The sequence below is a fragment of the Pecten maximus genome, chromosome 11 (genome assembly GCF_902652985.1).
Source record: "Pecten maximus chromosome 11, xPecMax1.1, whole genome shotgun sequence".
Classification (NCBI taxonomy): domain Eukaryota; kingdom Metazoa; phylum Mollusca; class Bivalvia; order Pectinida; family Pectinidae; genus Pecten; species Pecten maximus.
In genome coordinates, this window is record NC_047025.1 from 23358633 (window position 1) to 23373978 (window position 15346).

Below are 15346 nucleotides of genomic sequence, written 5' to 3' on the forward strand. Positions count from 1 at the left end.
TTTTTTTTCAACTCGTGTAGGTATTATTCTTACCATTTTGAAAACTTTCTTGCCAATTGCGCAGCAACCCTGAAAGATTACGACGGTGTGATGGATTCCAATATACTTTACGTACGCTTTTTTAATATGAAAGTTTTTTTATTCCGTTTTACGGTAATTAGGTCTAGCCTGTGCTTTCCAATCAAAGTTATAGATTAAGTAGTTAGGGGCACTGTAATCCATAGTCTTTGTTGCACTGCATGTCCACTGTATACACGATTGTTAAATCACGTGGTCACGTGCCGGCAATGTGAGGTATGTGTGGAAGATCTATAGGGAACTAGCTAATTATTTCAACAGACCCCCTGCTATGTTGACATAACCTTGACACCGCGACACCAACCTCTAGTGATCGGAATCTGGTTTTAAGTTCATTCACATATTGTCATCACCTGGGTGTTATAATGCAACAGGTGTATGCTACACGTTTTGTAAAAGAAATACAAAACTTCTATGAACAAAAAGAAACTTTAACAAAAGTAAGCGAACAGTATTGAATAAAGAGATATATGTAAATGATATAATAGTATGCCATGGAAATATCCTTCAAAAAAGATAACAAGGCGATGAACTATAGAAAATATTTTTTCGTTATTAATGTACATATTACTGAAATTGAAACCACATAACAGGATTTTGTTTTCACCTAATGGGAGTAGATCTGAAGCTTTGTGTTAACAATAAAATATATAGTTTAACATTATTTCAAACAATTCGTCAAACATAATTCACCCTTTGATATATATTGTATTTTCATAAAGTCATTGTGCTTGCGTTTTCCGTAAATAAGACATAACTAACTGGCCGGTTAAGAGACTGTAAAGACAACATACCAGGCCCCTGTGTCACCATATGTTTTACCAGGCCCCTGTGTCACCATATGTTTTATTAGTCTTTTTTCCCATTAAAGCATTGTAGAATTAAAGGCACGTTCCTCAACAAAGATTTTCCTTAAAACCAATGAGACTTTTCCAAGAAAATGTTTAGGAATGTACGGTACCGGAAAATAAGTCAACGTTTCGTTTAGCCAAAGAAAGCCGACAAAAAGTTGAAATCTCAGTAGATCTGTTGATATGACTTGTTTCGTAATTGATATAAAATAAGTAAAGTTTTTATTTACATGTCCTCGTATTTTCAAGGCTGAGTAAAGTTTCCTTAACACTATTTTCGCTACATTAATGTCACAATGGTTTATCATTCCGCTAGAGCAATTACTACATGTTCTGTTCATTATACTGTGAGAGAGTATTATGGGGTATATCATTAACATCATAAGAGGGAGTTACAGTACTAAGGTTTTCTGGAGATGTACTGTCATAACCACCGATTCCTAATTAACACTAGATAAGTAGCCTATGTCAGTCTACACTCCACCTCCCACTATTCCTGTTGATGATGATGGTAATCACCGTCTATATGGTTCAAGTTTTATGGTTATGCTGGGTTCGCGTCGTACTTACAGTATCTGGTGTTAAGTTCAAAGAGTTGAACGGAGACACAAATTATCGTAAAATAGTTTGTTGTGCCTCTTTTAGTCCCATTCCAATATTCCAAGAATGCAGTCTCCTCCATGCGTTCCTGTATCATGACCTTTTCGGGTGGTCGCGTGTCATAGTGATAACACTATTTTCTTTCACCTGGGCGACTTGGGCTCGATTCCCTGATAGGATGTGAAAGGAACGTGAAAAGGTATGAGGTCACCTACGTGGGTTTTCCTGAGGAACACTGGTTTCCTCCCACAATAACACCCATCGCACCCTTCCATTCGGGCCAGCAAGATTGATGAATATGCACCATTTCAAAGATAACCGATATGCGTACTAATCAACGGATACGTTGACCCATATACTAAAATCAATTACTTCTGATTTCATCAGTTCAGCATTCATATGATTTTTATTTTTCAAAGTATTACGTTGGACTATTATATTTTGTAATTCTTTAGTGATCCATTCAAGTTTTTTAAGATTAACAAAGGGAGCATTAATGACATTGTCTCTCGTCATTAATAGAATGCAGTTTTTCATGAATGGTTGAAGTGGTTAAATGTTAAAGTGGACATTTCAATCCATATACAACTTTAACCATAGTATTGAGTACAGCACGCCAAGGCAGATATTGGAGACGGGCAGTAAATGTTGAGGAAATATCGTTTTACCTGACTCATGCTTATGTCCTTCATTAGCATTAAAACGTGCCCGTGTGTTACTACGGTGATACTTTGGTACCAAGGTTAATCATAGTTTATGGCGATACTGTTATCTTATTGTCAATCTGTATTGTAAGCTGCTAATATCTAACCGCTGTCACATCCAAGGTATCAACACTGGGCCCTTCAATGGCATTACTGACGAGTCTTACAAGGACGCTGTATAATTAATTTTGATTATTTTCTTACTGTACTGTATGTAACTTTCAATTTGTATTGAAAGATGTAATGTCTTGTGTGCCTTTTGTCCAATCCTTAGGTCTATAACCTTGTTCAGTTTGGCTCAATGTTGCAATGACTTAAAGCGACTGTAATTGTAAAAACCAATGTTGGAAAATATTAAATATCAGGCTGAATATATTTTTTGATATATCATAAAAACTTTGACTTTCTCTTTTTCAAAAAAAGTGAAAGTGTCCGTAGTCATTAATACCTGAATCAGTGCAAAACAATAAAATTAAAATTCGGTAGGTCCTACAAGAATGTTAACTCTCGGACAATATCAATCGTCTATCACACACATCTGACTCTATTCAGTCTTCTCTGTTTACCATTGTTTACAAACATTATTTGGTAAACACTATTTTAAAACCAGTAAACATATAATATTATAGAACATTTATTATGGTATAGACTTGCGTCTATCGATATATTTTAAACCCATTTCCCTATTGATAAGACGAAATATCTGTTTAATGAGTAAGAAATCTGCAGCTATAGTCGCTTTAAACTCCTTATTCCTTTGTCACACGTAGAGAGGATATAACAAAAACTAAATTCCTGCAGCTCTCAACAGATATTTTAATTTGTGGCGGAAAGTATATATTTTGATATCGGTCTTGGCGCGTGTGAAGTTTGGCTATGTTCCCCACGGCCTCTTTCAACAAACGCACGATAAGGCGCAAAAAATCGTATGACGCAATGTCTCAAAGCCAATCATTATATAAACCCATTATGTATATTGCACAACTTTATCGTGTGAGAGTAGAAAGCGTATATGTTTGTTAAAGGGTTTTAAAATTCAACAAAACGACGCGAGCTTCGTCATTAAGATTAGTTTTCTGAACACCGTATAATGTCGATGACTTTTGAGAGAGAACTAAGTAAAATTACACGCACATCTAGACCAGTTACACATAACGTTAGTAATATAAAGAAGCGTGGCGTTTAATATACAGTGTATAGAGGATATCTAACAGTGTCTTCAGTAATACTAAATATATTTCACCAGTGTGGCTAATATTTTGATATTTTTCACGAGTGCGCAGCACGAGTGAAAAATATCAAAATGTTAGTCACACGAGTGAAATATATTTGGTATTACTGAAAACACTGTTAGATATTCTGTTTATTACAATTTTTATCAACGAAAAACCTACCCCGTATGCTAACTAGGCCTACGGCGATAATCTGTAAACAAAAAAAAGTAGTTTCCCCTGTCCAGGTGCTGACATATATGTCGGGCTTTCTGATTGGTCAATTATTTTGGTATTTTCTAATCATTAATTTGATTGGCCAAATCAGCAAAAGTGATATTTTTCATTAGTGAAAAATATCACTTTTATAGAATGAATAATTTTTGATATTTCACTGGTAAAAATGTAATATATATTGTGATGGGATATCTTATAAGTAATAACTTTTTTTCCTGAATCCCATACCTTCAATAGAATCTGCATCACAAGGAATCTTCCGATAAAACTTTACACAGGCATACTAGTATATCCGACGTCGGAATGCCATTCCAATACACATCCTACTGCTGTCAACAATGAGTTCGCTAACTTTGTGTTTATTTTCGATATATTTTCTGGGATAGCAAGTCCCATACTGTAATGTTTGATTCACGGTGCTAATATTTCTCGGTTGTAGCAGTAGGGTCTAGTTATCAGGTGTTAAATTTCGTACAAACTGCCTATATATAGCTAGTTACATTATAAATACATGTACACAAGTAAACACGTCACATTGTTGTTGACAGATTACAGTTTACGGTGGAAATATTCGCGGAGTATTTATTTTCGCTCTATACACATAGTATTTGTTAAAGATGATAAATGTCAATAAACCTATTTTATAGGGAAATCCGAATTATCTCGAATATAGCCAACAATAATACAGTAAAATTAACTGAATTGGTACTTAAGCATTAAACTGTCTTTTTATGGATTATATGGTCTATATAGATGCCAGAGCTTTGCAGACAATCTTCATAATGCGCGCTAGCGCATTATGAAATGATTGTCTGCAAAGCTCTGGCATCTATATAGACCATATAATCCATAAAAAGACAGTTTAATGCTTATATTTACGTTTTCTATATTAGTTTCTTTTCGATTTCAACTTTAATTTTCATTATAATTTGAAATCTGACTTTTACCGACGTTTCCACTGTCAGAGGTCAACAAATTGAACAGCCTATTGTGATTCACGTGCTGATTGGCAAAAAAAAATAAAAAAAAATAGTGCGTGGAAATCATTAAAAAAATACTGAAAACATCATCAGATATTTTAATAACAATATCAATAATATTGATAGTCAGTATTTCAGAATATACGGATGAATTATTCAGTTTGTTAACGATTTCGGATTTATTTTTAAAAATTTACCATCCGGAACAATTATGCGGATGGAAATTTCACCCGTCACCACGCGCACGCAACGGCTGACAGCATTGACAGAGTTTAGCTATGAAAGTTGAATGTGCAGTGGGAGAAAGTGGAATTCGCCAAAAAACCAGATGTAAACATGTTCTTTGATTGCATGGAAACCTGATTACAGTTTATAGTAGCTACAACAGCACCGGTGTCAGGGATACGACCAATGAGAGAAGTGACAGTGGCCGAGGGAGTTAGATGAGCTTCAGCGACAACGTTGCTTGTGACGGGTACCATGGCTGTTTCAAGTTTAGGATGCGTTAGACACGGTAATGCACCACTTGATGCTTTCTTTTGTGAAGAAGAAACTGTTCTATTGTACTACCGGAGAGAAGCCTCGTTCTTATGATTTGACATAAACATGATGTGGCGGGTTTCAAAATGTTTGTCATTCAAACACTGGATGGCGGTGGCGCGCAAACAATGTGGTGTGTAATGATTTTCCACTCTGGCCCCGGAACAAATATCTGTCAACATATGTGTTTATTAAATCTTGTTTTATTTCTATTTTCGTGATTGTTAACCATTCTTACCTTTATTTTCGTTTTACATTTTAAGATTTGTTTTCTGGTCTCGTACTCTATCCGATAGCATGATGAGCAATGATAAGATGCCATTTGTTTACATTGGTTGCAAGTAGTTCCGGGAGATCCGGTCGCGTATGAATAACACCCGAATGCACGATTTGGGTGTCAGTTATGCATAGAATGGTGTCACGCTTTGGGTGTCAGTTATACTCTCATAGACTGCAAATTTGTTTAGTTTGTTTATATCATGGCTTTGCCATCCAAATGTAAATATAGCAAAATCAATGGCCGCTCAAACGCAGACCTTGTTTTCTTTGTTGTCCAGTTAGAAGCGACTTAATCACAAGAATTGGTCAATTTGGCGGTTTGTCTGCGACCTTCAAAAAACAGATTAGCTAGATAGTTTTAGGATAATTTGACAAACGCCATGGTAATGTATTGGCTTGTTATAGCATGAAGGTCTCCACGAAAATTCTAGTATTATCGGACATGTCTCTGAAACAAGGTTTTGGTACGGTGTCTTACAGGATCGGAGTTGGGTATAATGCCCGACCCCAGTCCGTGCTTTACAGGATCGGAGTTTGGTTTGCCAGTGTCGTATTTTAAGGTGATAATGAGAGGATACGATCTGTTGTATATTTAGGTGATGATGAGAGAGGATACAATCTGTTGTATATTTAGGTGATGATGAGAGGATACGATCTGTTGTATATTTAGATGATGATGAGAGGATACGATCTGTTGTATGTTTAGGTGATAATGAGAGAGGATACGATCTGTTGTATATTTAGGTGATAATGAGAGAGGATACGATCTGTTGTATGTTTAGGTGATAATGAGAGAGGATACGATCTGTTGTATATTTAGGTGATGATGAGGGAGGATACGATCTGTTGTATATTTAGGTGATGATGAGAGAGGATACGATCTGTTGTATATTTAGATGACAATGAGAGAGGATACGATCTGATGTAGATTTAGGTGATAATGAGAGAGGATACGATCTGTTGTATATTTAGGTGATGATGAGAGAGGATACGATCTGTTGTATATTTAGGTGACAATGAGAGAGGATACGATCTGTTGTATATTTAGGTGATGATGAGAGGATACGATCTGTTGTATATTTAGGTGATGATGAGAGAGGATACGATCTGTTGTATATTTAGGTGATAATGAGAGAGGATACGATCTGTTATATATTTAGGTGATGATGAGAGGATACGATCTGTTGTATATTTAGGTGATAATGAGAGAGGATACGATCTGTTATATATTTAGGTGACAATGAGAGAGGATACGATCTGTTGTATATTTAGGTGATGATGAGAGGATACGATCTGTTGTATATTTAGGTGACAATGAGAGAGGATACGATATGTTGTATGTTTAGGTGATGGTGAGAGAGGATACGATCTGTTGTATATTTAGGTGATGATGAGAGGATACGATCTGTTGTATATTTAGGTGATAATGAGAGAGGATACGATCTGTTGTATATTTAGGTGACAATGAGAGAGGATACGATCTGTTGTATATTTAGGTGATGATGAGAGGATACGATCTGTTGTATATTTATGTGATGATGAGAGGATACGATCTGTTGTATATTTAGGTGACAATGAGAGGATACGATCTGTTGTATATTTAGGTGATGATGAGAGAGGATACGATCTGTTGTATATTTAGGTGATAATGAGAGGATACGATCTGTTGTATATTTAGGTGACAATGAGAGAGGATACGATCTGTTGTATATTAAGGTGATGATGAGAGGATACGATCTGTTGTATATTTAGGTGATGATGAGAGGATACGATCTGTTGTATATTTAGGTGACAATGAGAGAGGATACGATCTGTTGTAGATTTAGGTGATAATGAGAGAGGATACGATCTGTTGTATATTTAGGTGATGATGAGAGAGGATACGATCTGTTGTATATTTAGGTGACAATGAGAGAGGATACGATCTGTTGTATATTTAGGTGATGATGAGAGGATACGATCTGTTGTATATTTAGGTGATGATGAGAGAGGATACGATCTGTTGTATATTTAGGTGATAATGAGAGAGGATACGATCTGTTATATATTTAGGTGATGATGAGAGGATACGATCTGTTGTATATTTAGGTGATAATGAGAGAGGATACGATCTGTTATATATTTAGGTGACAATGAGAGAGGATACGATCTGTTGTATATTTAGGTGATGATGAGAGGATACGATCTGTTGTATATTTAGGTGACAATGAGAGAGGATACGATCTGTTGTATGTTTAGGTGATGGTGAGAGAGGATACGATCTGTTGTATATTTAGGTGATGATGAGAGGATACGATCTGTTGTATATTTAGGTGATAATGAGAGAGGATACGATCTGTTGTATATTTAGGTGACAATGAGAGAGGATACGATCTGTTGTATATTTAGGTGATGATGAGAGGATACGATCTGTTGTATATTTATGTGATGATGAGAGGATACGATCTGTTGTATATTTAGGTGACAATGAGAGGATACGATCTGTTGTATATTTAGGTGATGATGAGAGAGGATACGATCTGTTGTATATTTAGGTGATAATGAGAGGATACGATCTGTTGTATATTTAGGTGACAATGAGAGAGGATACGATCTGTTGTATATTAAGGTGATGATGAGAGGATACGATCTGTTGTATATTTAGGTGATGATGAAAGGATACGATCTGTTGTATATTTAGGTGATGATGAGAGGATACGATCTGTTGTATATTTAGGTGATAATGAGAGGATACGATCTGTTGTATATTTAGGTGATAATGAGAGGATACGATCTGTTGTATATTTAGGTGATAATGAGAGAGGATACGATCTGTTGTATATTTAGGTGACAATGAGAGAGGATACGATCTGTTGTATATTTAGGTGATGATGAGAGGATACGATCTGTTGTATATTTAGGTGACAATGAGAGAGGATACGATCTGTTGTATATTTAGGTGATAATGAGAGAGGATACGATTTGTTGTATATTTAGGTGACAATGAGAGAGGATACGATCTGTTGTATATTTAGGTGATAATGAGAGGATACGATCTGTTGTATATTTAGGTGATAATGAGAGGATACGATCTGTTGTATATTTAGGTGACAATGAGAGAGGATACGATCTGTTGTATATTTAGGTGATAATGAGAGAGGATACGATCTGTTGTATATTTAGGTGATGATGAGAGAGGATACGATCTGTTGTATATTTAGGTGATGATGAGAGGATACGATCTGTTGTATATTTAGGTGATAATGAGAGAGGATACGATCTGTTGTATATTTAGGTGATGACGAGAGGATACGATCTGTTGTATATTTAGGTGATGATGAGAGAGGATACGATCTGTTGTTTATTTAGGTGATAATGAGAGGATACGATCTGTTGTATATTTAGGTGACAATGAGAGGATACGATCTGTTGTATATTTAGGTGATGATGAGAGAGGATACGATCTGTTGTATATTTAGGTGATGATGAGAGGATACGATCTGTTGTATATTTAGGTGATGATGAGAGAGGATACGATCTGTTGTATATTTAGGTGATAATGAGAGAGGATACGATCTGTTGTATATTTAGGTGACAATGAGAGAGGATACGATCTGTTGTATATTTAGGTGATGATGAGAGAGGATACGATCTGTTGTATATTTAGGTGATGATGAGAGGATACGATCTGTTTTATATTTAGGTGACAATGAGAGAGGATACGATCTGTTGTATATTTAGGTGATGATGAGAGAGGATACGATCTGTTTACCTCTATAATTTGGACGGGGTTTTTTTCTTTCTTATCTGATCTTATCTTTGTTTCTGTCCTTTTTTTTTCTCTGTTGTTGATTTTGATTTCTCCCTTTAGACACAAATTCTCATTCGACACAACAGGATGCTGAACTAGTAAGTAATCTTCTTGCTTTCATTAGTACCCAGATCCGTACAACATTTTGCAATCAATTCACTCGGCTTCCTGACCTAGAAATCGAGAGATCATCAGGCAACGAAGATGTGAACAAAGCCATCGAAACGTGTTTAAACGCTTTAGGATCGACATTTACTCGATGGCATTGGCATTAAATAAAGCAGTTCTCTACGAAGCTGAAATTAAAGCGCCATGAATAGCTACATGTTTAGCATAAAACTGGCATGAAATATCTTGCGCCGGAATGTGTGTGACTTTAACATACTAGATCGTCCTAATCTCAATACAGCAAATGCTGCTTTTGACAACTTACTTCGTGTTTAATTATAGAATTTTGTGACACATTTCAACACAGAAATACTATCGAACACCGTTTTAACGTTCCATAGATTTGGGCCCATAATTAAAGGCAATAATGATATGATACAAGAACTGTTGTCCATTCAAAGAAACTAAAGAAAGTGACAAAGCGTTGTCAGAGAGACGTGAACATTTGGTAAACGAGTTGTTAAAAATAAGGTTTCAAAGCGAAAGTCCTTAAAATATTTGATACGCCATGGGTGGGTCTTGGCAGCAAAGCACAGTATGCGAAAATGAATATTTGATGGAATTACTCAAACTTTAAAACCGTTTCTTTACAAGAGCAAGAAACAAGTTCATTTAGTTCGTGTTTAACAAGTTTGAATGCATTAACGTCTTTCGTATCAATTCACAGTTTACACATCTGTACCTGGGATCTCATCTAGTTATTATTGTCTACAGTGATACACTGCACTGTAGTTACCAAAGTACCAAGTGTATCTACGCATACATACATACATATATATATAGACACGGGCACTGTATGCTTCTGACGCTGACCTGACAATGTGTCAAAGTATTTGACTCCATGTACGCGGCATTCTCTACAAAGGTCATTTGGGGTCAAATTGTTTCCTTACTACTGACCTGGAAAATTTCCCGAGGGAAACCGTAACCACATGATAGAGATATGCCTAGGTTACTAATAGTTTTCTTTTGTTCATGTATTGACCTTGTCGTATCGATTTAGTTTTGATTTTTTACATTTTATTTGCGTTATTTTAACCCCTTTTATGTGTACATAGAGGCGTTGACCACGTGTTTTAACCCCATCCGTTTTAAAATTACTATGCCCAGCTCAATATTGTTTGGCTTAAAATGACCATGTCGACGGGCCGTTAGATAAAATCAATCATTATACATGACTTCGGACATTACAAGCTTGTTGACCAAAGAAGACAAGCAACTAATTTGAATTGAAATTGGCCGTTTATTTATTAAACGACAATCGAAATAAACTTGCAATACAAGTTGATATTCATAAAATCCACCAATTGAATCGAACTTTGGTCCAAGGTGGGGATAATCAATCAATTTAGAGACAGACTGACGTGTTTGCTTACCATTTGGTATTTTTTATGTTAATTTTACACACATAGTATACTTATCGCTACTTAAATGTTGTGTTTCTTCTCAATACTACGTGCATAGCATTACCAGGCGCGTAGCCAGGCGTACGCTTCCACATCATTTTGCCAAAAAAATTTTTTTTTTTTAAATTCAAGCATTTAATCTTTTACTAATATCACATGAAAATATTGATATTGCTGTGTATGGTTTCCCGTGTATGGTTTCCCGTCAAACCGTACGTTACTTAACCTTTCAATGTAGGCCTTTTCATTAGATTATCTACATCATGTAACAGGCAGGCCAACGTCTAATTAATAATAATTCCGGCCCAGGTTTGGTTCGGAAGAATATAGATGTTCGTTGATTTCCGTTTCCCAAAGAAAGTTGTCAGCATGCCAAAATTCACCACGAGATTGTGAAAACAACATTTGAAATGACAAAGAGTACAATGGGTACGAAGGGCCTGCCATCTTACCCTGACATATATGATATGAGCGAGGATGAACTGCGGAAAGACAGTGCTCGTTTAGCCTTGTTAAATGGCACATGGGAAAACGCTCACAAGTTTGATTTCCCGATCAGGTAAACATTAAAACAATACACAAAGCATTGAAAAAAGTATTATTACATGATTGTGATTATGATAGCCCCCATTACCCCTACGCTACAATACTGATTAATGAGTGATTTTCGAATTTTATAATACAATTTATATGTAGGCAGTTGTATCTATTTATAGATGGTATGATCTCCAGATTAGCTTAGTTAGGCCCGGTTATATCAGTGGTCTGGATGGTCGCAGCCTATACCCTACCTGGATCGAATCCCGGCGGCAGACCGGCTGACAATGTTGTTGCGATGAATTTGTTTTATGTTTTTGCGTCCCTCAATTGAAATGCGTTTTATCATTCCCAAATTCCGTAAATGACCCTGGACAGTGGCTGTGGAGACTATTGTAAGCTTACCTTCCGTAACATAATAGCTTTCCAAAATTTCGCGTTTTCGAACTCAAACTTGGTTTATGAAATAGGGAAATGAGATATACATTTATACTTTACAGGGAAGTTCGTGGGAAGAAACGCAAGTTTTCCAGCAACTGGCTTGACAAATATTCATGGATGCGTTATTCATTATCTAGAGATGTTTTTTGCGCTCATTGTTATCTATTCGGTAGTCAACGGGATGACTCCAAGGAAAAAACTAAGTACAGTCCTGTCTCAGATTGGTCAAATCTATCTAAGTATGTATTCCGTCATGTAGCCGACCATTCCGTTCATCATGGGAATGTTGATGCCGCAAGGGCATTTTTAAACACAAAAGAAAATAGTTCAAAAGATATCATGTGTCAACTTTCTTCACAATACCACGAAGATGTGATGAAAAATCGACATATTTTGAAAGAAGATTTAGACACAGTGGTGACAAATTTTGTTGAAGCAAAACAACGACGATTGACATTTGTATCATAACCATTCAGGTTTGTCCTGATAGGTATGGAAGATACTATTGATACATCGTCTGTTAAAAACACACGCTTAAGGTTCATATACATATAAATGACATTTGTATGATTTCTCACCTTAATGATAATTATGTACCATGTCTCTTTAGTTTACACGATACATAATCATTACATGATTAACAAAATAACACAGAACATTAATAATGACTTTCACGGTATGTTTTGTGAATTCAAGTTTGTCTTTAAACTCCTAAAATGTGTTATTAAATTTCTCAATATTTACATCCCTCGAAATTGCTCAAATGTCACCTATATACACCTAGAAATTAAGAAAAAAAGATCGGTCCGACCGGCGGGCTTCCACTTCCATTTAGGTCTAGCTACGCGCCTGATTATGTTTAATCGTGATACCTTTCACACACCTTAATCTACCCCTATTAAGATATCTAAGATCTACGCAAGTCCCAAAATAAATTTTAACTTTGATATTTATGGAAATACATTTCACACTTTTTTGTATGTTCATATCACAGTCAAAAGTATTATTCATGTATATTTATATCATTCCCTCGGGGAAAGATACTTAAACTGCCAAACACTCGTGTTTGGCAACTTAAGAATCTTCCCCCCGGGTTGAGATTCCCCTGTCTCACCCCCAAGGGGTTGAAAGATTCTATTAATCTCTAACCCTCGGGCTGATATTCTTGGTTGTCTAACCTGAGACAGAGTCTTCAATCATACTCTTTCATTTCACGTGGTCCGGCTTTTCAAATATTTAAAACAAAAACCAAAAACAAATATATATATATATATTATATATGATAAGAGATAATGTGACGTGATTGAATTATCGTTGTGACGTCATTATGTTGTTCCCGCGACGTCGGTATATTGTTGCCAGCACCCTAAAGGATGACAGAGAAATCACAACCTCGAGTGTGACACAGATATCACAACCTAGGGGATGACAGAGATATCACAACCTAGGGTTGACAGAGATACCACAACCTAGGGGTGACAGAGATACCACAACCTAGGGGTGACAGAGATACCACAACCTAGGGGTGACAGAGATATCACAACCAAGGGGTGACAGAGTTATCACACCCTAGGGGTGACAGAGATACCACAACCTAGGGGGTGACAGAGATAGCACAACCTAGGGGATGACAGAGATATCACAACCTAGGGGATGACACAGATATCACAACCTAGGGGATGACAGAGATATCACAACCTAGGGGATGACACAGATATCACAACCTAGAGGGTGACAGAGATATCACAACCTATGGGTGACAGAGATATCACAACCTAGGGGTGACAGAGATTTCACAACCTAGGGGGTGACAGAGATATCACAACCTAGGGGATGACAGAGATATCACAACCTAGAGGTGACAGAGATATCACAACCTAGGGGATGACAGATATCACAACCTAGAGGGTGACAGAGATATCACAACCTAGGGGTGACAGAGATATCATACCTTAGGGGTGACAGAGATATCACAACCTAGGGGTGACAGAGATATCACACCCTAGGGGGTGACAGAGTAATCACACCCTAGGGGTCACACAGAAATCAAAACCTAGGGGTGACAGAGAAATCACAACCTAGGGGATGACAGATATCACAACCTAGGGGATGACACAGATATCACAACCTAGGGGATGACAGAGATATCACAACCTAGGGGTTGACAGAGTAATCACAACCTAGGGGTGACAGAGATATCACAACCTAAAGGGTGACAGAGATATCACAACATAGGGGTGACAGAGATATCACAACATAGGGATGACAGAGAAATCACAACATAGGGATGACAGAGAAATCACAACATAGGGGTGACAGAGTTATCACAACCTAGGGGTGACAGAGAAGTCACAACCTAAAGGGTGACAGACAAGTCACAACCTAGGGGTGACAGACAAGTCACAACCTAGGGGTGACAGACAAGTCACAACCTAGGGGTGACAGAGAAGTCACAACCTAGGGGTGGCAGAGATATCACAACATAGGGGTGACAGAGATACCACAACATAGGGGTGACAGAGATATCACAACATAGGGGTGACAGAGATATCATAACCTAGGGGTGACAGAGATATCATAACCTAGGGGTGACAGAGATATCACAACCTAGGGGTGACAGAGATATCACAACATAGGGGTGACAGAGAAATCTGAAAGGCAAAACATGACAAACATTTGGCAAAAGTGTTTAAATCAAAATGAGATAGAGATTGGTAAATTTTTGGTGATATGTTTTTTATTCGTGACACCGATTTCAATAAATAAATTATTTATTATTTAAAGAGTGATATTTTGAAGAAATAAAACGAAAATTCCGAGAATGTGGGTGTCACGCGAATACTTGTAAGCCTTGTATTCCATTAGCGTCCCTCCCGTTTTGTTGTGCCATATCTATTGTAGGCACCAGAGTCTGATAGGGAAAACATGTTTTGTATTATGTTATTTTACATATGCTATTTAACAGATTTCTTACGATTCAACTAAGCCTTTACGTTGACAACAGCAACTAGACGTATATTTTCATTTACATATTCATTTACATCTACATGTTTAAGGCTTTACGATCATATCTAAACCACCATGGAATCTACACTACCACTGTAAGAGAGTTGGATAAGGATCTCACAAAAGATAAAGACGAATTTATTTTGATAGATGTTCGGTATACGTGTGATAACGAGTCTAACTGCACCCCACAGCTGGTTTTGTTCTCACAGATCTTATCAGTGGTTAATATAGATTACAGATTAATCTAGCCAGTGTGCGAACATCACCCAAGTCACGCAATCGATTTTACTTGATATCGTCATGATAATTTACGAAAATAATTGGTTGACCTATGCACATGTATGTACATGCAAAACTATATGGGACTTTCCTGTATGATTTTGTGAGGAAACCGTATAGCATGTTAAATTGTAGGTGATATCAACCGCTCGTTTTTCATGAACAGACACGCTGAAACACTCTTTTGTCCAAAATCTTTCAAACGAGAGTTGATGTGTTATTTTCTGCATTTTTTT

The 15346-nt window shown here is 36.7% G+C and overlaps 1 protein-coding gene across 1 annotated transcript in view; it reads left to right on the top strand.

Annotated features, from left to right (window-relative positions):
• The window catches only part of LOC117337145 (small conductance calcium-activated potassium channel protein 2-like), a 99371-nt gene that overhangs the window by 7721 nt on the left and 76304 nt on the right, over positions 1–15346 (top strand). The gene's annotated exons all lie outside the window — the stretch shown is intronic.